Source organism: Protopterus annectens, chromosome 3.part1, assembly GCF_019279795.1.
Source record: "Protopterus annectens isolate FY-2018-M chromosome 3.part1, PAN1.0, whole genome shotgun sequence".
Taxonomy (NCBI): Eukaryota; Metazoa; Chordata; order Ceratodontiformes; family Protopteridae; genus Protopterus; species Protopterus annectens.
This window is the reverse complement of record NC_056732.1, coordinates 5,624,364-5,649,121: the sequence shown is the minus strand read 5'-3', so window position 1 is coordinate 5,649,121 and position 24,758 is coordinate 5,624,364. Positions and strand designations below refer to the sequence as shown.

General features: G+C 40.0%; 1 protein-coding gene across 3 annotated transcripts in view; it reads right to left on the bottom strand.

Annotated features, from left to right (window-relative positions):
* LOC122797963 (glycoprotein-N-acetylgalactosamine 3-beta-galactosyltransferase 1-like) overlaps positions 1 to 23,855 on the bottom strand; it is a 240,438-nt gene extending 216,583 nt beyond the window's left edge. The window contains exons 1-2 of one of the 3 annotated variants that reach the window (XM_044066495.1): positions 23,609 to 23,854; positions 23,037 to 23,223 (exon numbers count right to left, since the gene is read on the bottom strand). The gene's annotated coding sequence lies outside the window, so the exon portion shown is untranslated. Of the gene's footprint in view, positions 1 to 23,036 lie in introns of all 3 variants that reach the window. The other 2 variants (XM_044066496.1, XM_044066493.1) reach the window with 2 other exon arrangements.
* Positions 23,856 to 24,758: the final 903 nt, after the last annotated feature.

Genomic DNA, 24,758 nt, shown 5'->3' with positions numbered 1-24,758 from the left:
CATAAGAATATCAGGCTGACAGCATCCCAATGGAAACAAGTGTAGCAGGCCCCATCCAAATTTAAAAAATGACCTAAATATCAAGGCCAATGGAAAAGCATCCCTACTAAAGAAGTCAGACAACAATAGTTTCTGGAGATGTTCTCAGAAAGCCAGCAAACACAATTCACATGTTCTGGAGCGGTCCTAAAATTAGATGCTTTTAAACCAATATCTGCATTTGCCTAGACTTTGCCCTTGATTGGAAATGTTGGATATTAGGTGTACACCCCAGGGTACCCATAGATGCTACTCCCATACTGGACACATATTGCATTATTAGCGAGCACCATAAAATTGTTGGTTGCCCGGCACTGGAAAACAACCCACCTACTAAAGAAGGGAGGATTTAGATAGCTCTGTTCATAAGCACCTGGGTACTCTTTAAAGAGGTATTTCACGCTAATGGCAGGTCTCACCTGGGATAACCCAAGGCTTGAACATTCCTATAAACACCTCTGGTGAAGCTAGTTAAAGTGAGCATAGTCTCTGTTGTTTAATAGGGTATGATTTACTGCTGGCTGAGCACGTATATAGTGTATATAATTCCTTTTATTATCCATTTGGATGATGATGTATCAATACTTCATTGCAATTTTCTTTGGTTGTAGTCCAGCTTTATTTGTGATTATATTGTTCTTTTTAAGGCAACTGATATTGAACACCAATAAATACAGTATTTAAAAAAATAGTGGAAAATTTACAACATAAAACTAGAGAAAAATATTACAAGAAATGAAGGAGATCACAGATCACAGCAAGCCTACTTCATACCTACATTCTGAACTAAAAAGACTTGATTTAGAAAGAAACCCAAGAGGAAGAAAAATACTAATCTGCTTGTACTACAAATGTTTAGATGTTATGTAATGAAACTAGATGTTCTAGACAGATATTTATGGATGGATAAAACGCAGGCTATGACTTTTAACTAGATTTTACTAGCCACATATTATAAAGGAAGCAGAGTATTTCTCTGCAGGACTGCATCTAACCCAGGGTCTAGGAACCCTTTCATACCCCAAACCATAAGAGAAGTTCAATTTGAGTGAATAGCTGTTGATCCTGTAGGCCAAGTCAAGCAAAGGTCATTACTACATAGTAATAACAGATTACTCCACAAAGTTCCCAGAAGTCACTCCCCTAAGATAAGTAATAGTTATGGCTATATTGTAAAAAATACTGCTATTCTTTTTCAAGGTCACTCTTGAGAAGTCCTTGGATCAAGGAACCCCATTCATGTTAAGATACATGAAACCATGCCACTTCTTTAAGGTGAGGTACCAGAGTTCCTCTGTATATCATCTACAGATAGAGAGATGGGATGGTGGAATATTTTAATTAAAACGTTTAAATCCATAGCTCACAAACCTACATAAGACAGGAAGAATTATGACCTGCTACATCCATACATTCTCCTTGCAAAACATTAAGTATCACAAGCCTTACTTGGAGAAGATATCCATGAGACTTGCTCAACCTAGCAAAGTAAAATTGGAAAGAAAACTCTCCCTTTGAGTGTAAGACAAGATATTACACAGAACTTTAGAACAGGTTAACAGCTACAATGTCTATGGTTAGTGAACATATACAAATAAAATCACAGTAAACCCATCAGAGACTATACAACAGAAATGTTCATCTTACAGTTTCAGGCAGAAGACAAGATAATTTTGTTAGAACCCTCTGATCAGAGAAATTTTCTTCCTGTAGGACAAAACCACTTTGAAGAGATAAAAGTAAATGAAATAAATTGCAAAGTAAAGCAAGCTGCAAAAAAAAAAAAAAGAGATACGTTACATAAACATAACGTCTTGGAAACAAAATGAACTTTCCATAGTAAATATGTTTGCTAAAGAAGTTCCATAGTATGTCCCGAAATAAAGATAGGAGAAACACCGTCAGTAATCTAGAGAGAGAAGCTGCTCCACTGGCATAGAGGGATAAAGCCCGGATTGCAGCCTTGCTGACCTGGGTACAACTGGCAGCTTGCATGACTGATACAGCAGAAGGGGAGAGATGGGCATTATCAACCCAGGGGAGGGTGGTCTTGAGAGCCTTCCACACATAATCCCTGGTCAAGGTTGAAGATGTGTGAAGAAAGGGAAGTAGCCCTATCAGGGATTAGGGTGGGAACACTGAGCTGCCATGGAGGCTGGGCAATAGCCAACATGTCCCCGCTGCATGCCCGCCCCCAGGACGAAACCAAAAGGCCGTCAGGATAGAGGTGAAAACACAAGTATAAATTTCATACCTCTCAACCTCTTAATGTAAGAAATCTGGGCAATCTGGACAAAGCCTGACAAAATGGGGGGGGTAAAGGCCCAAAAATAGGGACAGATTTTAAATATTGCTCTTACAAACTTAAGAAGTTGCTAGTAACATGGTTCGTGTTAACATACATTTTCTAAAGGATTTAACATCTGAAACTTAAATGTATGACATTATTTAGTGATTTCAATCCTCAGATCATCCCAATGATTTGCCGAAACCACACATTTTATGACAAATAGACCAAAAATATAAGGCTAAAGTCTGGACAGTTGAGAGGTATGTAAAAATCCCTCAGCAGGTGGTGTGACAGCCAGACCCCTTCAGGACATCCTTGGGCTTCATGCTGGTCCCATGCCTTATGTGAGAAAGTCCAGGGGTCTGGAGAAGCTGGTAGCCCTGGCAATGGACATGGTTCATTGGGACAGGGGGACACAGGATGAAACAAAGGGGAAAAAAGGCACATATTCTCAGAACAGCTAGAAGGTTTACTACCTCTGGTGAAAAGTAAATCTAAAATGCTATCATGCTATCAAATACCAGAATCCTAACAGCAAGCAATAAAGAAGGAATATGCTTAAGATGGAGGGTCACAGTAAATTACCAAGTGCCCTAGTTCCCATGGCAAGATAAATAAAGGTTTAACTGCAATCCCATTAACCCACGTTCAATTAACAGGAATGGGAAATGGAGGGAGTGGAACAAAAGGAAGGGAATGAGCTACATACGGCTTGCCCATTCTAGTGGGGAGGGAGGTGGCTTGTCCTGCAATATGGGCGACATCGGGTCACAGTTCTGGGTGATGTAGCTTAGATCAGAGAAAGGCTGCTTGCGTGTCCCATCCCTGAAGTCTGGTAGCACTAACTCTTTAATTAGCTAAAAGGGATGTAAGAACTCTTGGGAGTGGAGGGGGCAAACCCCGATCCCTGCCTTAATGAAGACCCCCACAATAGTCTCTTGCCTCGCAGGCAGAACAAATGGACCACTGATGGTTCCTCCTCTGTGAGGAATGTATGGCAACATAAATCATGGAGTGCTGATGGTCAGCAGGTGGGGGGGGGTTAAAAGGTAATAGTAATCACAAAGTGAATGAGTGGAACAGCCCCACTGACTCTATTTCCCACACCTAACGAGACTGTAAGATTTTGCAATGACTTTAGAAAACTGATATTAGTATAACCCAAATTTGAATCCTACCCCACTGTGCTAGAGAGGATGAATTAGTAAAAAAAAAAAGTTGGGTAAGGTTAGATTTCTGTTCATGCTGGACCTGACTAAGGGCTTTTAGCAAATCCAAATAACTCCTGCAGTTACGAAGAAAACAAACTCCTTCACATATGATGGCCTTTTTCATTATAAAGAGATACTGTTCAATCATGGTACACCAGCAATGTTTCAGAGGTTTACAGACCAGATTCTTAGACCCCACACTGGACATGCAGCAGCATATGCTGGCCATGTCATTATTCTTATTGAGCATAGAAATGTACCTTCCCATTCTCAAAGCTTTTATAAACTCCTTATGACAAGCTAAAAACTAACTAGTCACAAGTATACTGGGAATGTCTGAAGCCCAATATTGGGGCTATGTGATAGGAATGGGGACTGTAAAACTATTGGCAGAAAAAGTAGTACATAACTATTCCATACCCGCCACTAGGAGAAAAGTAAAGGCCTTTTTGGGGTCGGCCAATTAGTACTGCAAATTTAGTGGGTCTAGTATTCTTCTGTCAGGAGGGCTTTGTCACTATAGACATTTCAAGTTTAAAATACTATACTACCTGAATGACGATTAGCTGCTTTGGGCCTACACTTCACCTGCAGGCACTACAACCAATAGTTCTATACTGGGGGGAGGGGTTGTGTAATAATGGGCTCCTATGCCAGCTTTAAAAACAAGAAGCCTTGATGTTGACAAGCAGGAAATAGGAAGTCATGTGAGAAAGCAAACAGCTGTATGTTAGGCCTGAGCTCACCAGGCTTGGAAGATGTATATCGCTAACCTTCGAAGGATTTCTGTGGACGGTTCCTCATCAGCTTTGAATAAAAGATGTCTTATGAAGTGCAGAAGTACTACTTTGTAAAGGAAAGCTTTATGAAGACTACTTTAGCTGTGGAGTTTGTCATCAAGCCCCAATGGTCTAATGGATAAGGCACTGGCCTCCTAAACAAGGGACTGTGGGTTTGCATCTCACCTGGGGTGATGTAATCTTGATACAAGTAGAGATTTTTGATGCATGGCTAGGATGAAGATCACCTTTGTGGTTGTTAGCCTAGTGAACACCAATGAACATTTGCTTGGGAGAATCAGCTGAGAGACTTCCTTAACTCTAAAAATGGTACTACTTGTCCTGTGAAGGTGCAATAAAAGAGTCTTTGTGCAATTTGCTACACATCCAGGAGGCTATTCTGACCTAATACTTCACACAAAGCTGCATGTTTAAACTGAATTTTATTTCTTCTTTTTTTCCACTTTCCTTTTTACTAAGAACACCTTGCATTTACCTCCCATGTAAATAAACTATGTTGAAAAACTGACAGTTAAGATCCTGCTAGTGACCCCAGTTTCAGGAGAGAGTTAAGAAAATGTTCTGGTATCTAAATACATGTCACCAAGGATTTACCAGAATATGGTCCTTCTGACGTTTCCACACTTTTTATATAATGTGACTCCAAGGTTGTTTTTTTTTTTCAAAAATGACAGACTTGTTGTTGTGTCTTTTGGCTTTTCCCAGTTAGGGGTCGCCACAGCGGAACTCTGACCTGCTAATGATTGGTAGTTGATTTTTATGTGCCAAGTTACCAGCCCTGACGCACAACCTTCAATGAAGGTACGCCCATTCACACATGTCTCCACGCAGAAGACGCTCTAGCTGAGAATCGAACCGAACAGCGTCGGACTGTGAGGCGACAACGCTACAGCAGCACCACCACCGCGCAAAAAATTACTTTAAAATCACTCCCATAAATCCCACCATCTCTGTAGCTTCCAAAAAAGAATTAAAAACTCTCACATACAGCATGCTTCATTGAGTATACAAAGATACAGAACAGAACCAACCCACTGGCAGTGCATAAAGTACAGTTTTGTACCTACCATAAATGTAGATGTTGGAGTGTACACCCTGCTACAGTCATCACACACGGGTTATCCTGTTGTCAGGCGGTTCCGCAGTCGGCCGGAATTCCAAAGTCTTGGTCCGGCATCGGTTGCTGTCGCTTCTTCCCTGACGTCAGTGCGCCAGGGGTATATATAATGCATCCAACACCATTTTCTTCAGTTTTTCTTGCTCCAGATGTCAGGTGCCCCCAAAAAGGTGGTCAGTAATTAGTACCAATTTAAGAAATTTTAGCACAAACACAAAATCCCTCCAGCTATAAGCAAATACATCAGGAAGGTATTGTAGAGATTTAGCCAGTTAGATCAGAGGAGATCAGGGGCGGCTCGTGCTATCGGACTGCCGGTCTGCAGCCCCCCCACCTAGAAAACAAAGAAAAAAAAATCTAAGAAACAAAAAATCCACTCAGACTGCCTTTACCGGCAGTCCGCATGCATAAAAAAAGGTACCCAGCAACCTGTGCTGTAGGATACCCAGGAATCTGTGCGGTCGACGACTGCACAGAACAGAGGAGCTCCAGACTGCTTGCCTTGCAGACAGGCCCAATGAGAAGTGAGCTGAGAGCTCAGGGCCAATGAGGAGTGAGCTCTCTCTCAGCAATTTCACTGCGTGGGTCGTCGCTGGCTGGATTATTTTAGTCGCTGCTACCTGAATGGATTCTGTGGCTTCGCCGGCTGGATTTTGTTGGTCGCTGCTGCCTGGGTGTCTTACAGATGGATTCTGTAGCTTCGCTGGCTGGATGGGAGTCGTGCAGATCGAGTTTGTTGGTCGCTGGATTCTGTTCATGAAACAGGTAGAGGTGTGTGTGTGTGTGCGTGTGTGTGAGAGTCTGTTGTGAGAGAGAAAGATTTTTAAAATAAAAAATGTTATGCAAACATTTTTCCCAGAGGAATATATATTTTGAGGGGGGTGTTCTGACCACTTCTTACCTTTCAAAACTGGTTAGAAAAAAGTCGTCATATCCCAAATCAAGTCTGTTTATATTACAATACAAACACTGCATCAAATTTCATTCAAATTAATTTTGTTACTTTAAGCTACTACTCCTTTATTTACGAAAATACCTAACATGTTGGGACAGTCACCTGATGTAAGAACTGTAATGCTGTTTACTCGGAATCACTGCAGGTGCACCCATCTGATTTTGTGGACTCGGCTGGGGTCGTGACGCCACACCAGGTATCCATTTTCTTATAAATATGTACAGAGAAGAAGAAATGACAAGAAAGGTAAAGACAGCAAGCCCCGACTGGCCAGGTTAAATGTGTGCCCTTTTAAAGTCATCAAAGCCAAAACAATTCAATTCCCACACAAGAACAGAACGAAGTTACAGTAATGGGGTTAAAATCATGAACGCAAACATGATTACAAATTACTACACCTCTAAAAACAGCACTGTGTGTGTGAATGGGGGGGTGTGCATGAGACTTGGTGATGTGTCTCTAGCTGGATTTTCCAACTTTTAGGGTGGGTGTTTAAAATGGCTGCGGAGAAGGTCCACATCAGATCACCACAACGCCTCTTCATTAAATCGAAAGCAAGTCGAGGCACTTCAAGTGACAAGTTTCTGCTCCGATGTTTCAGCCTCACCCTTACATCAGGGCGGCAGGTCATTCACTTCGGTTCAGTAACTTGAAAAAACAGGAAGGGTTGCTGTTTCTTTTTAATGAAATTCTGCGCTTATCTTAAACTGGGCTGTAGACTGCTTCAGCTGACTCTGAGTGCATTCTTCTGTGTATGCATGCTTGCTAGAAAGTAAACCAGTGTGTTTTTAATTGAAAGCTACTGCTCAAAGGCATAACCACAGTGACGTGTTTTAAATAATCCTTTTGTCTTTTGTACATCTGCACCTGTCAACAATCTGAATGTTGCTGAACTAACATCAGGCAAAAGCACACTGTAATTTGGTTGTTCTCCCTCAGTATATATAAATGGGGAGTTTCCAGCATACACAGGCTTAGCTTGATATTGCTTAATTAATGTCAGAAGGCATACCAAGCTAGTCACTGATTACAATGGTTCTGTAGAGAGAACTACAAGTCATTAATCATACTTTTGCACAAGTAGGCTTCTTTTAAAGAAAAATAAAATGCATGGCAAACACACAGCTTAGTTATTTTCAATTTGTTGTTGCAAAGTGTAATCTACATTGAATATATGAAAAGTAAAGTATATTGAGGTAAAACATGAGCAATGCAATGGCAGTCATCACTTAAACGATGTTCATTATGGAAGGAGTAAGAAACTGTGCTGGACATCAGATAGCACTCTGTATTGCCTTCTTTCTAATGAGTAAAAATCAAAGTCATTCATGTCACTGGCGATTTGAAGAGAATGACTTGTTCCTTGTATAACTGTTTTTAAATGCTTTACTTCACTGACTACTGAAAAGAAGAAACAAGCAAGTAAAATGATGTTATAGGCCTTATGTTACTTGGAAAATAAATTGCTGCAAGTTAAAAAGGAAGAAACCAAGGCACAGTGATTGTTCTAGCCATGTTCTTTGTGATAATGATGTACCTTTTTGAGACATTGTTAATAGCACAACAGGTAGTGTACTTGCTTTTGATGCAGAAGGATGTGGGTTCTACTCCCACAGTAAGTAGATGCATTGCCGATACTGTACTGTGTTGTAAAGGGGGTGGATGCTGCAGTCCTTTTTGGCAAAGATACTTAGTAACTATGAACCTGTTATTGTTTGCCATCCATTCCCTATTGCAATATTGCTAGCTTATCATTTTTTAGTGTAAGATAGGCAATTTATTCCTCAAGGGTAATGGGCACTTATAAAGTTGTTTGCTAGCAGCAACCTCTTTATTAGTTACAGATTTCTTTAATGTGGATTTTACTACTTCAGAGATTGTGCATATTTACTGATACTGGTGGACTATAGAAGGTTAAGTAGACTTTTTATGATGGAAATGTTCTAAATTGGGCAGTTTTGTCATTGGTGCATGCATTTTGTTTCATTGTTTAGTGGAAAATGTTCAAAACCATAAATTTAAAATGCCCTCTAACAACTGTACTGTATTGTACAAGGAATATAATTTAATACAATCAGAAAGGTGTATCAAAGAGCATGTGTATGTTTCATGTTCAAGAGGCGTATGATTTGAAAACAGCCCAAAGTTAATCTTTATCCGCTACTGGCAAAATGTATTTTCTTTGAACATGGGTTTCAATGCTGTTTCAATGAATGTGAGTTTCAAGGGTAGAGAAGTTTTAATGCCAAGTCTATTTTCATTGTGAGACAGCATTGCTTTGTTTAGTACATATCTATTAGGGTTTGTACTGTAAAATGCACAATAAAACTTCAAACGAAATCCATATCATCGCAGAAGTAAAGCAGTATGCATACTACAGTGTTTTATAGTACATGGGGTGAAATAACCAAGGAAAGGGACATTGGAATGGCTACGGGGGGAGGTGCCATTCGACCATGATTTTGTGAGGGGGAAGGGCAGCAAATTTAGACAGCCCAGGCTGAACTATACCTCAACTTTCCAGATTCTTTATTCTTATTTTTGGTTTGTTCCTCAAGTTGTAGTTTTCTGGCAAATCATTTAGGAATGAAGTCACTAAATAATGTCCGACATTGAGTTTCAGACGTTATAACCTTCAGAAAAATGCATGCTAACGCAAGACCTGTTATTCTATCAACTGTCTTAAGTTTATACAAGAGCAATTTTTAGTACTGTTTGTATGTTCCCCCAATATATTTGGCCTTGTCCAGATTTCCTGCATTAACAGGTTGAGAGGTATGTGCAAATAAATCGCTTTATAGAATTAGGAATATCCAAACCTCTCAACTGTCCCCAATTTTGGCTCAAAATGTTGCTCTTCCCCTAATAACCCCTGTGCAAACTGGCAATTTTGGAAGAAAATGTGGAGGGTTTAAAATTATAAATAATGTAATGATCAGAGTTATAGATTATTTTTATTTCAGAAATGCATGTAGATGCTCTTATTTTGTCAGCTGCTCAAGTTAACAGTACTAATATTAAAGAGGTGTCCCTTCTTTGACAGGTTCCCAGCTGTATTTTGTGGCAATTTTATATTTCTGCATCACATTTTTGGTCTGTTTTTCATAAAATTGTGGTTTTCTGCCATATTAGTGGCAAATCATTAAAGATTGAAGTTAGAAAATAATGGCAGACCTTTGAGTTTCAGATTTCATACCCTTCAGAAAATTCATACTAATGCAACACCTACTACTATTCTATTATCTTTCTAAGTTTATAAGAGCAATATTTAAAAATTGTCCTTGTTTTGGGCCTGTGTCCCACTTCTATGTATGGCTTTGTCCAGATTTCTTGCTCTGAGGTTGAGAGGTACGAGTGTCAAAGCCATCACCATCAGCTAGACACACTCCCCCATGTAGTGACTCTCTATGTGTCCAAGCAAGGCAAGGAGCAATTATGTAGTGTAAGTGTGCGGAGTATTCCCCCATCCAAGTTAGACACAAGTACAATAGTGGCTTTTCATCTGTCCTTGATTTTGCAGAATGTTCTAGTTTTCTGTCATATTTTTATACTGTTGATTTATGCTTCTTATTCATAAAATGCATGATGTCGCAGTGCTCTGTTGCTTTGTGATTTGCTAAGCTCATTACATTTGTTGGATGGTTGCAATAATCTTTGCAGGCTTTACTCGTAAACTAAAGAAAATGCAAATCTATCATGTATGGTCCATAACCTGTACAGTAATCCTTTAAGCAATTTATCTTGAGCTCGTTTCTTGTTTGCTGTTCATTTTTTTACTTTGATCATGTTTTCCCCATGAAACAAGTAGATAGTTGTTGTCAGGCAGCAGGTCTTTTTTGGATAAGAAACATTTTTACAAGTGGGGTATCACAGAGATTTCTACTTTCAGCATGTTACTTGGTACTTTTATAAAGCTGAATACAAGTTATAATTAGAACTGCAGTGCAAGGAGAAGTTTTTTTTTTTTTTACTTGATTTTGACTAGTATTCCAGTAATGTATTTAAAAGATAATTTATTTTTTCATGCCTCACAACCTTTTTGTTTCCATATAGATATTAAGTAAGCTGTCATGTAGCCAATGCATTTGAAATATTTTTTTTCTTCTACACTTCATTTTGTCTTGATTGGACTCTTGTAATGACGGTTTGGCACCCAGGGCAGTGTATTTAAAGTTCCAGTTGTGTTTTTGAGCATAGCCCCATCCCTTTCTAATTGGCCACACCCCTTCCCATTGCCCCCACCCATTCAGCTGGTTCCTGCAGCCCCCCTTTAATTTGAAGTCACCAGCCGCCAGTGGAGGAGATGGAGGGAGGGTAACCTGGACTGCAGCAGGGTATACACTCGAACATCTACATTTATGGTAGGTACAAAACTGTACTATGTTCATCGTGTTACCCTGCTGCAGTCATCACACTTGGATAGAATCCCAAAGCTAAGGATGGGTGGAGGAGTCATAGAAGGTTAGAGGAGGCTAGAAGGCCCTGCAGAACTGCAGTGGCGAAGCCAGCTCTAGTCTTAGAGTAAAGTGGTAAGTGATAGTGTTTGGTAAAAGTGTGTACTGAACTCCAAGTTGCAGCTTCCAAAAGCTCCTTGGTTGGAACCCCCCTGAGGAAGGCTGTAGATGTAGCTGTTGCCCTGGTAGAGTGGGGCCTAATGGTAGCAGGAACTGGTTTTCCATGATGGGTATAGCAAAAACGAATGCAATGTCCTATCCATTTGGAAATGGTTTGTTTTGATATAGCCTTCCCTTGTGAAGCTGTAGCATAGGATACAAAAAGCTGGTCAGATTTTCTGAAAACCTTAGTTTTATCCAAGTAGTAACTAAGTTGCCTGTGAATGTCCAAGGAATGCAGGAGTCTTTCTCCTTTGTTCTGTGGATTTGGAAAGAAGGTGGGTAAGTGGATGGTTTGATTTAAAGCCACACTGGAAACCACCTTAGGCATGAAGGAAGGATTAGTTCATAGAGAAACTCTGTCTTGATGGAAAATGAGGAAAGGTTCCACTGCCATTAGTGCCTGCAGCTCTGAGACTCTTCTAGCTGAAGTTATTGCTAGCAGCAGGGCAGTCTTCCATGATAGAAACTGTAGATCTGCAGAGAAAGCTGGTCCAAAGGAAGGTAGTGTAAGTTTTTCCAGAACAAAATTGAGGTCCCATGTTGGTGTAGGTGCTCTCCTGGGGGGCCTAATGTTTTTTGCCCCTCTGAGGAACTGCCTTAGAAGTGGATGTGAAAATAAAGGTGGATCCGTGTTGTAGTGGGCTGAAATAGCTGATGCATGGATTTTAATGGAAGAAAAAGAAAGTCCTTTGTGCAACATCTCAATTAAATACTGTAGAATCTGAGGCATGTGAGGCTGAAGTGTGTTTTGGCCTTTAGCTTGGTTCCAGGCGCAAAACCTTTTCCATTTGTCCAAGTAGGCCTTCCTGGTGCTGGCCTCCTAGCTTCCAGAATAACATCCATAACTGCTTGGGAAAGAGGAGCTGTCTGGATGCTTAGGTGATTTGCCATGCAGCCAGATTTAAGGTTTTGAGCTGGCTGTGTAGAATCTGATTGCTTTGCTGTGTGAGCAAATGGGCAATTTGTGGTAAACTCCAAGGTGGGCCCTGAGCCATATTCCTTAATAGTGGGTACCAGTGTTGGTGTGGCCAGTCTGGGGCTATGAGTATCAGTCGTGGTCTCTCCTTTCTGACTTTCAGAAGCACCTTTGTGAGGAGAGGCAATGGAGGGAAGGCATATACTGTCAGGTTTTTCCAACTGAATGAGAGTGCGTCCACTTTCCAAGCTTGATGGTGAAGTGTCCTTGTACAAAATTTTGTTAGCTGATAGACCTGTTTGCCAGCCCCCAAAACTATGTCTGGAAGGCCCCATTTTTGAGTTATCATTGCAAATACTTGTGGATCCAGTTTCCACTCGTGGGGATCCATGATGTTTCTGCTGAGGTCGTCTGCCAATGTGTTCTTTTTTCCTGGCAGGAATTGAGGTTGTAACTGAACTTGGTAAGCCAGTACTGTGTTCCACAAGGTCATTGCTTGCCTGCATAGAGAGTAGGAGTGTGTACCCCCTTGTTTATGTACCATATTACTGTGGTGTTGTCCATCCTTATTGTAAGTTGTCCTGGATGTAATAGATTCTTGAAGGCTGTCAGAGCATTCTGTACAGCTAGCATCTCTTTTTGACTGATGTGCAGATTCCTTTGATTTGCAATCCATACGCCTTGAACGCACTGTCCTGCCATGTGTGCCCCCAGGCGTAGTCCGATGCGTCTGTTGTCATAGTTTGCCTGGCTGGGGGCAAGGTGAAAGGCTGACCCTTGTTGAGGTGACATGCCTGTGATCACCATAGAAACTCCTGTTGTAGGCAGGGAATGAGAGATATCCTTGTGTCCAAGCTGCGGCTGTGTTAAGACCATACGCTTTTTAGGTACCACTGTAATTTCCTCATATGCAGCTTTGCAAATGGTATTAGTAGTATGCAAGATGCCATGAAGCCCAAGGCCTGCAGAATTTTTCTTGAAGGGAGTTGGGTCTTTGTTGCCATTGTTTTGAAATATTGAGTCAGTTGTAGTTGTTTGTCTGGCGTCAGATAAGCCTTCTGGGCTGTTGTATTCAAGCTGGCACCCAGGAATGTCATATTTTGTGAGGGTACTAGTTTTGATTTCTTTTCATTCACTGTGTACCCCAGGCAACTTAGAAGATGTTTTACAAAAGCCAGATGTTGTAAGAGGATGTCCTTGCTTTCTGTTTGGATGAGGCAGTCGTCCAGGTATGGGTATATTTTAATTCCTCTTTGTCTGCAGTATGCAATTACTTGTGCCAGGCATTTTGTGAAGACCCTGGGCGCAGTAGATAAGCTAAAGGGCAGTGCAGAGAATTGGTAATGGGTTGAACCTGCAATGAAATGGAGGTATCTTCTGCAACTTTGTCTGATAGAGACATGCAGGTATGCCTCCTTGAGGTCCAACGTTACTAGCCATGCTTTCTTGCCCAACATGGGAAGAAGCTGCTGTAGTGTTAGCATCTTGAATTTGTGTACTTGTAAGAAGGTGTTTAGAACTGAAAGGTCCAGAATTGGTCTCCAGGCATTGTCCTTTCTGGGGACTAGAAAGAGTCTTGAGTAAAATCCTTGGCCTTGCTCTCGTGTAGGTACCAGTTGAATGGCTCTCATGTCCATGAGAGCTGTAATTTGTTTTTGTGCATCTGCCCATTGATTTTGTGGCAGGTTTGGCATTCCTCTTTTCATTGGCAAGGTGTGGAAATGGAATCTGTATCCTCGTGAAATTATGTCTAGGACCCATTTGTCCTTTGTGACAAGAGTGTTGCTTGGCCAGATGAGGTGCAAGTTATTGAGTTTGTCTTCTGGTAGTTTGGGACCTATTTTCTCCTCCCTTCTGTGTTGCAGTGCCCCATTGTCGAGGTTTGTATTGGGCTTGTGGTTGTCATCTGCCTCTTGGACGTCTGTATTTAACCCTCTGTGGTCTGTCAGTAGCTGGAAAGGACCAATTTTTTGTTGGCCAATTTCTGCTGAAGTGAGGGGGCTGTACCTGTAGAAAATCTTTGACTTAGAAAATCTCAGGAGTCGGCCGACCGGCACTTGCGAACTACTTCTGCTTCGGGCACCGCACGGCAAGAAAGACCGAAGAAAATGGCGTTGGATACATTATATATACCCCTGGCGCACTGACGTCAGGGAAGAAGCAACAGCAACCGATGCCAGACCAAGACTTTGGAATTCCGGCCGACTGCGGGACCGCCTGATGACAGGATAACCCAAGTGTGATGACTGCAGCAGGGTAACACGCTGAACATCTGGGTGATACACCACCTTCCTTGTTTAGGTTGGCAACAAAATGGAGATGAAACTGATGATGTGTTGAAATAATATTATAAACCTCATGTTTGCCTTTAAGAGCACCCCATCCCTTCCAGACTCAAGTTCAGAATCCGAGAAAAAATACAAGTCATAATTGACTGGGCCTTTTAACATTATTGCAAGTATAGAAAACTTCTGGAAGAACCTCATGTTGATCGGGAACAAACACAGGAATGGTCAAGGAGAGGCAAATACAAACCAAGAGATGAAAGGTTAATATTGGCGGTCCAAGACAGTGGGCTACGTACACGCTGGTTTACAAGTCCATTAAACATGTGGGGGAAAGAGACAATGTAGGTTTTGTAAAACTGAGTTGGAAACTGTCACACACCTCGTTGCTGGTTGTGACACACTAATGGCAGAAGGACTGTATACTAAAAGGTATAATAATGTGGCAAGACTGTTGCACTGGAGATTCTGCAGACATTATGGTACTGAAATGGCTGAAAAACACTGGAAATATGAGCCACAAAGCATCATAGAAAATTATGCAGTTTAGATCACATGGATCACCCATTACCAACAGTTCAAAATATAGATGCTAGAAAAACGGATATAGTGGTCCATGAATGAAGACAAAAGTAGCATTGATCATTGAAGTTGCCACACCCAGTGACTACAGTGTCTTGCATAGAGAGAGACACAAAGTCATAAAATATCAAGATCTGCAGGCAGAAACAACAGCAATGTGGAAGAAAGATACCCAGACAGTTCCAATAGTAGTAGAAGCAACGGGTCTTATAAAAAAGAATCTATAATCGTATTTAGGTATGTTACCAATACATGTAACCCTGTACGAATTACAGAAGGAGTCACTAATGGGCACATTGTGGACGCTGCAAAGATCACTTTTGTCTGGCATCAAATACTGAAACAATACTAATTTCATGAACTTTAACTGCACATTGACTTAGGAAGGGGTCCATTTCCATCATGGTATTAGAAACCAAAAAGATTTGGAGAAATTAAAAAAAAAAAAACACAGGAATCTATATTTAGAAGCATAAAAAAAATGCTCCAACAAGGGGATTTAAAGAGAAAATCATAAAGTAAATCAGGCCAGCCTAGAAAGATCTGATCAGTCTAATGGTTAAACTTGAGGAATAAATGCTAACAGTCTCCAGGCCAAAACTGTTTCATTGGCTATACTGAGTCAAAATCAATTCCATACAGGCTTCTGAATCCAAATCACACCATAGCAAATAGACCTCAAAAAAGAGAAGTGAGATATAAAACAAATGTGAACCCAAAGTACACCAATGTAAAAAGCAAAGTCTGAACTCTGTACTTCATCACTTTCGCCACTGTTTTGATGAGACCTTCTCTATCACTGACCCATTCAGTCAATTCTAGCCCCTGGGCCAAAGGTTCAGGAAAAGAAAAATCCATTTCTTTTTTCAGAAACAATCTTTTCTAATTGGGTCAATGGCAGAAATCTATTAGCAGTAGGAACTGAGGAGAACTACTTCTTGGTTGCCTGTGTGTAGGTTTAGTGTCCCCTCCATCTCACACACTACAATCTCATTAGTTCTCGGATGTTGGGAATGTTTTCCTTTGGTTCTTTTACTAGTGTGCTCAGAATTAATATTTGCTTCCTTTTGGAGTCATGAAGTTGCTGCAAAGGTGCACAAGACGTAAAGGAGGAGGCATTAGGTTAACAAGGATATTAAAAAGTCAATTTTGTAACTCTTAAAAACAGAAAATGCAATTAGACAAGGTAGCATTGTTGCCTCACAGCAAGAGGTTCTCCCGTTCGATTCTTGGCTGGAGTGTGGGGAGTGCCTTCTGTGTGGAGTCTGCATGTCCTCCCCGTGGTCGAGTTGAGTTCTGACAGCCTAGAAATAGGTCCCACAAGAGTAATCTCAGACGGACTGGTTTGTCAGAGGAGAAGGATGGAAATGAGCTTGTAGGAGTCATAATGGACAAATTATTCCCCCTAAAATAAGAGGTTTTACTGCCCAGTTGTATCTTTCTTGTAATCAGATTCAATATATATAAAAAAAAAGATTAAATAATTATGTCTGCCATTACATGCGTGAATTGGGCGTCGAGCTGGCAACTCGGCACTGTAAAATTCTACTGCCAATCATTAGCGGACCAGAGTTCCGCTGTGGCGACCGCTAAAAGCTGAAAGACAAACAACAACAATGCTTTTATCCTTAAAACTTTAATATTCAACTTTATTGAACAGAACAGGCTATACTGTCAATTATCGTACATTCTTGCTACAAACCCCTGGAACGCTTTTATCCCTGTAGTTAAAAAATAATAAAATGAGGAAGAGATAGAGATTTAAATTTTGTGTTAATATGGCACTCCTTTCAACATGCACTGGTACAAATTTATTCAGGAGGGGGAATAATTTGTCCATTATGACTCCTACAAGCTCATTTCCATCCTTCTCCTCTGACAAACCGGTCCGTCTGAGATTACTCTTGTGGGACCTATTTCTAGGCTGTCATCTTATTTCAAGACATTTATACCACCACTGAAAACCTTCAATGTTGTGATTGTGTGCAACAGTTATAGCCTCCTCTTCAGACAAATCTGTCTACCAACTGTCCATTCTCTGATCCAGTGAAATAGGCTGTTGACTGTCATCTCCAGTTTGTTTCAGATTTTTGTATTTTATAGTACCTCTTAACATACAAAAGGAGTGAAGGGAGACTTCCATGTTAACATAGTCCTCAAGCTCATGGTGGCTGGCATGACAGAAAAACTGCTGGAGGTGACCATTTGAACCCTCTCTGTCCATATTACATTAAATTGAAAGTACATAAATGCAAGAAATAGCCGCTATGCTATTTTACTATTCACAGATTCATACTGATGTACTAGGCTAGATGCCTTTGTGGGTTATTTTAAGCCTAGCCAATTTTCTTTTCAAAGGTGAGAATTAAACCCTGTACCCTGTGTCGGTGAGGTAAATACAGTAACTCTTTTACCAACCCCTAAACCCCCATTAATGGTAAATGAACTACTTCAACAGCAATACTCTACAGCTAGATCTGCATTAAAACACATCCAAAAATATGTCTCCAAAATCACAGAGGACTACATCTTTTAAATGCAACTCCTTCATACTACTGTAAACAAGATCTGCATGCTCATCTTCTCTGGTAGTATACTGCCATGTGAATCCAATCTTATACACTGTATGTAAACTGGTCCACAGGTAAGGACTAGGCTAGCTGCCATTGTGGACCATTTCAAGCATACACAATTTCCTGCTTTTTGCTCAAATTAACCTATCCTATTTGGTTATAGATTGGCCTTACCCATCCCACAGTTGATAATTATACATTACCTGTGAGGAGAATAACATCGGATCATACACTGGATAATTAGGGGACCCACATCAGATCATACACTGGATAATTAGGGGACCCATGCATCTTTGTCCGTTAGTAGTACACAGGGGAGTCCTTGGGTAAATTTTCTGTTTCCCATTCATAGATCTACGTCATTCTTGAAAATGGACACGGAAGAACTTTATATGGATGGTGAGTCTGCTCAACAGCAGTGGTACTCTCTACAAGACATACTTGTCTATCCAAACTGTGCTTTTGGTGCTGCAGAAGAGGTTTAGATCCCCAGACAAAGTATTTCTGACATCACTTGACTTACGTGCAGTAAATCCATCAGTAATGGGTCGGAGGATGCCTTGTATGCAGACACAAGTCAACTCTTAGTAGTCTATAGGATACAGAATATAGTGACAAGGCTGGGTCAATCCATACAGAACATGTTGTTTAGGCCTTGTATCCTTTAAGCACAGTATCTCTGTGGGAGTTCCAGTTGCTGGATGTGTCTGGACAGATACATGCCAAAGGGGGTATTATATTCAAAGACTGGCCTAATGAGGGATGAGTAAAGGGGGCAATGACATCCCTAGATCTAGACACAATCCTTATTCTTATAAGCTGGACAAAGACTTTCTTACAATAATGGGCATGTGCTGGTCAAAAGTTATGTTACTGTCAATACAAGTTCCCAAATCCTTAATAACTGTGTTAACTCTTGCTAATGTCTAAATGTTGACTATATTGTACTTCTTTTGTTTTAACAAAAATGCTTGTCATTCCTGTATACTGTATGTATGTATGTCTGTGTAATTCTACTATTTTGTGTCAGTTGGGAGTTTTTCTCCTTGGGCCTCTGCTAAAATAAGAGGTTTTACTGCCCAGTCGTATCTTTCTTGTAATCAGATTCAATATATATAAAAAAAAAGATTAAATAATTATGTCTGCCATTACAAAAACAAAAATCGGACTAATAGATTTGTTTCCTGTGACTAGAAGTGCTATCCTTAAGCAAGCTGCTCTTATATAACTTAGAACACCGTTCTCCAGTAGTTGACAGATTAGGATTCTTGATGACTCAACCTAGTGAAAAAAGGTAGTTACCCTTATGGGGCCACCTCCTGGCCTTGTCATTGGTGAAAGAGGCCTTTTCCAAAACAGCCTCAGTAAATGGTACTAGTTCTCAGCTAAAAATCTGTAATGAAAACACACTGTACAAGTCATAAATGAAACTGAAAAATCACCTCACAGGTCCATAGCTACTTACTAGGTTATTGATCTAGGAGCATCTTAAGAAGTCTAGGTTATACTCCCATGGCAGTTTCTACCCCTTATATTTTTCATATGAATAAATCTGAGATGGGCTGAACAAGGATATGTTGAGACATTTCCATGGCATTTATTTATATCACAGAAGTGCGATTTAGAAAAGATGGAGCCACGCTGGGTTTATATCACAGAAGTGCGATTTAGAAAAGATGGAGCCACGCTGGATCATCAAACTAAAAGCTTGCAAACCACCAGCCTCAATACTTGCATTTCTATTAAAAGTGTTTTAATGCTAAGAAAAGTAAATCACAGTCTGTTTTATTGCAAACAAGATGAACTAGTCCAGAAATCTACAAAAAAAGTCTAATAAAAAAGGTGGATGCTCTTACACCACTATGCCGCTTTCTCAGATAGAGCCAATGAAGCCATATGGTGAAAGCATTTTTAAAATGTTAAGGAATCCTTGGTATCTCAAGGAAGACAGTTTGTTTCAATTAATGTAGTAACACATGCTTCTGTTTAAACAAGGAAAAAGGAATTATCTTGCTTGAACTGTCTGATTCGCTGTTGGAATTATCCTGAATATGGCTAACTAGTACAAGTACTATAAGAGGATGCAGATAATTAGCCAGTGTGGATACCACACCTCACTGGTAGACATTTGGTCATATTCAAATGAGATATGTTTTACCTCCAACAATTAAGATGCACCCCCTTTCTAACATATTCAAATTATGCACATTTTATTTCCAACAATTAAAACACCTGGCAATTCTGACCCCTTCCCTCACAACAAGGGCAGAGTTCACTGTAAAATCATTAAGATTGGACTGCAAGAATGCTCCTCCACCTCTGAAGACTTGTTGTTGTCTTTCGGCTTTTCCCGGTTAGGGGTCACCACAGCGGAACTCCGGTCCGCTAATGATTGGCAGTAGATTTTGATGAACGCCGAGGTGCCAGCTTGACGTTCAACCTTCAATGAAGGCTCACCCATTTACGCATGCCTTTTGAAAGCCGACCCAACCGCGGGGAGGACATGCAGACTCCACACAGAAGGCACTCCCGCCGAGAATTGAACAGGAGAACCTCTTGCTGTGAGGCAACAACGCTACCGCTGCACCTACCTCTGAAGACTAAATACAGTTTTTCTACAAACTGCACCAGTTGTCTTATTCCTCTGGAGAGGAGGGGTAGTTAAGCCACCTATGGTCAGCTGTGAGTCAGATTTACTTGTATCCCAATCAAAATATTATTTTACAGATACAGTTGCATTTAAAAGCGCTTCACTTTTTGCTGTTCCTTTCTCAGTTTTGTGCTTTAGATGGTGAATGGATATGTTTTGCACGTGTAACCTTCAGTGCCGTCCAACCATTCTTAAATTGGTTGTTGCAATATTTTACATACATTACTGTGAAGTATAGGTTTTCCTTTTTTGTAACATGCACTTTTTCTATAAGTCATTGACCAGCTTATGGCTGAAAATGTTTTTCAAGCCAGTCCACATATCTGACTAATAAACAACTGAATGAACAAATAAAATAATTTTGGTTTCAGTACAGTTAAAAATAATCACTTCTTTATTTTTATCCACACAAGCACACACAAAATGCAATATGTTAGCTACAAGTAATTCACTGTAATATAGTAACTTAAAGCAACTAAAACTGAATAATGTTTCTACCTAGAAGAGGTAGTCAAGAATTGTTTAGTACTAGTGAGTTTTCAGATCTAAGCTTAACCATGATTGGGCAGCATGGTTTGCTTTACAGTTTTGAGCAACTCTAACACTCAGCCCTTTGCAAAACTAACAGCATACCGAAGGTCATAGAAGCATAAATATGGTAGGACCTCCTTCCCTCCAGATGTACACAGAATTTAACCGATTCAGAAAGTCCTGACAGTATTAGTAAGAGTGAGAAGACTCAAAGGCGAACAACTTTAATGGGTTTTGGGAACTTCCAATAGGATTACAACAACTAAGAAGTCTAACATGGTTAACAAAATCAAGAAGCGCTCAAATGATTAATAAAGTCTGCTGGTAGGAATAAATATGAATAATTTTGCTCACGTGACTTTATACAGGTGTGCGAGTGTGTGCATTGCGGTCTGTGTGTGTCTGCGTGTATGTGTCCAGTCAATACATTTTGTCCGCGTTTTTCAAGTGCTTAAACAGTCATAGGCATACCTCCTCAAGTATACCTCATTACGAGGAACGTACCTCATTTGGGGTCTTAAAAAGTTCATGTTCCTCAAAGTTCCACATTGAAAGACTCTGTCACACATTCAGTGTTAGGGATTTTTTTTAAGTGAAATCCATTGTAAATAGAAATTAATCATATTAATTCATTAAAAGATTTTCTTCATAAGTAAAACTAGCATATTTTACCATCCCATGACCTTCCTAGTTGAAATTGTTAGTAAGCCATTAGTATGTGTTCCACATTTTGCCCATTTATTCCACATTATGAGGGCTAGTGTTCTTCATTTTGGACATGGAAGGTTGAGAGTTATGGCCATAGGGCTTAATACTGCCACTTAAGAGCTACTGATTAAATACTACCAAAAAGTAACTCACTTCTCATATACCTCAAAAAATAGGCATGAGTGCGTGCATGTGTGTGCTTTTGTGGAAGGTTGGGCGCTGGGCTGGCAACTCGAAACCGTAAAACTCCACTGCCAATCATGAGCAGACTGTGGCGACCCCTAACTGGGATAAGAAGAAGAAGAAGTAAAAAAAATGACTAATCATTCCTACTGCCTGTTAACAGATCAAGGGCTTAGATATCATTCAATAAATTATGAACAGTACTCTTGATTTAAAAAAATGCTGCATAATTTTACTGATTGTCCTGGATTAGGGAGGTAAACAATTCAGATTCAGAATTTACCAACCAAGAAACAGACATTTTAATTCAACTGTAACCCATTAATTGCATAACAAAAATACACTTTCCATTCAGATTTTTTCATCTCTGTATAAACATTTCTTAACCGTGACAATATGCACATGCATCACACAAACAGCTCTCACCATTTTATTTTTAGAATTAGGAAGACAGCAATAATAATAATGACAAAAAATACTGGTAATATGAAGTTACAAAAAGATTATGCTTGTTACCTGTTTTCTAAACAAATAGTCTATAACTCTAAGGACTATCAATCCACCACCTTTTAATTAAAATGTGCAGACTACTGGGATCGACAGAGTGCAAATCTCATGATAAATCAGAAATATCAGGCTATAAAACATACTCTTATGTATTTGCCTTATAAAAAACTTCTTTAGACACAATTCAATATTGTAAACAATTTATACCTAACCCCAATGCACTTAAACAAATTTGATCCAAATCACTCCACTATATGCTCCTGTTGCTCATACCCACATGCAGACATTATGCATATACTGTGGTTCTGCAGATATTCACACAGTATCTGGTGCTCACTTAAGGTCCGCTTAGATAAAATGGGATACCATAAATCTACACTATCCTGGGAATTGGCGCTATTACATATTACGAATATCTATATGCCTACAGTTATGCTACATGCCCTAATTATTCTCTGTCTTCTGATTAAATTTTATATTACCAAACACTGGCTGGACCGTACTAAATTATCCTGGAAAGATTTTAAGGCGCTAGCTACCCAGTACACTAGCTCTCATAAGTTGATAATAACTAATCCTTGTAAGCGGGTTTATTACCAGAAACTATGGGACTTTATCCTTCTACTCCTATCAAATGATTAACAATCTCTCTTTACCTAATACCTATCCCACCCACTATAGTATTGATCTTTTAATATGCCTACTAATCATTCAGTATTCATCTCCTTTATAAATTTCAAACTGGAAGAGTTGAAAAATTATTTTCCCTCATCTCAATAGAAATATATGGAAGTTTTAAGGTGAACTGTAGTATGTCAAGTTTTTATCTGTTATACCTTATTGATATGGTTTTGTTTTTGCTTGTTGTGTACTGGCACATATGTATATAGGTTGTATTTGGAATCAATTCATATTCACCCTGCGGGACCAATTCATCATATCTGTAAAAATGTTTTATATAGATTTGTTTTCTTTTGCTTTTTTGTGTTGACATGAATCAATAAAATAGTGTTTAAAAAAAAATCAAGGACAGTTGAGACGATCACACATGCAACAAGAATAAAATAACTTACTTGAAATGAAAGTAGCAATTTATCTACCAGATAAGCGTTCCAACGTCTAAAATGACATCTAGATTCCAAAATGGAAACAATGTAATACAAACGTACTGGAAGGCAGTACAGAATACGAACTGTCAGCGAAATGCCATGATCAGGATTCATGCAAGCATAAGCAAGCCTTTCATCACAGGACAATGACCTAGAAATAATGTTTATAGATTAACTTTGACTCTAGCCTGCATTGCAAAGCCAGTTATTTTTAGGTCATGCAAGTCTCCATTTAATTCTACAGTTCTCTCTCTAGATCCATGCAAGCCAAATCACCGTAACACGACTTCCTGGTCTTTGAGGCAGAAATGGTCATCGACGACTTATGGGAAAGGCTGAGTTTAAGTGCTGAAAGAAAACTAACTGAAATAGTAGCCCTCCCTTACCACTACGTCCACAGCAAAGACACTTCTGCTACCTACGTTTCTATATGGGCACTGTAAGGAAGGCTCGCGTCTGCAGACCTCATTAACCACTGGTTCACCTAGTACGTTATACAATTATATGGTTAAGAAGTTATCACGTTTGCTAATCACCTCCGTAACTTCCCAGTAACAGACTCGACTCAACCCTCTGCGTTTGCTGTCTGTTCCGCCTGTAGCTGCGTAACGTTGATATCATTACGTCCTTGGGGAGTGGGCTCGTGCGTGCTCGGCTCAACAAGGAAGCCCCTATGGCGGAAGGAAGGGTCCCCGCGAGAAGCTGCTGCAAGTTTCTCTGCCTCTTCCGCTCAGCGATTGCTAGACATTTTCACGCCGGTATAACGTGCTTGTAATCTCCAGTCAACCAGGTCCATTAATGAATTTTAATGATTGGCTGCAGTTTTTTTTTTTTCTTCTTAACAGGGAACTTCGAGAAGAGAACCTAAAAGAATCGGTGGTGGTGGGCACAGACTTTGCAAGTCTTCAGAAATTTCGGACTGTTTTCTTTATTAAACAACATCAGTAAATTGAGGTTTAGAAGCAAGGTATGAAACTGGACACCGATTATTATAACAACGAGCCCTTCCTCCAGGCCATAATACTGATCGCTTTTTGAAACTAAAGCTTTAGTCAATGTATGATCTTTTGCTTGCTATTGGTGTCCCAAGTCAAAGCAGCTGTGGCTAAAGGTAGCCCCCCCCCCCCTTTATACTGCCCCTCACCAGCAGGAATGTTTGCGTTAAATACGTTAAAAAAGCAGTGACTAAGAAATAAGATCTGGGATTTGCTTGGTTGTTTTTTTTTTTTTTTTTAGTTTCGAATGGCCACCTTTTCTAGCTTAACGGTTTACAAATGCGCTGACAACGGCACCGGATTTTATCATAGTTCTAGTTCTGTCTACTGCAAAACTGCTTTAAGGTTGTAAACCACCCTTTATGACACCGCGGTGCCGATTCATCCTAAACGACCGGCATACAGTTGTGTGGTTTCTGGTCTTCTGGCTTTTCCCGGTTAGGGGTCGCCACAGCTCAGACCTCTCAACCAATTGGGGACATATTTCAACAGAATCAGGGACAAGTCAAGAAAAAATCAGGGACACTTAAAATATTAGTGCTATTAACTTGAAACATTGACAGAATCTGAGCATATGAATTAATACACATTTTCTGAAGTAAAAGAAGTTCATAACTCTTAATTATTGTCATGATTCATTAAGTGTAATTCACCACCTTTCCTCCAAAAGTCACTAGTTTTAGGAGGGATT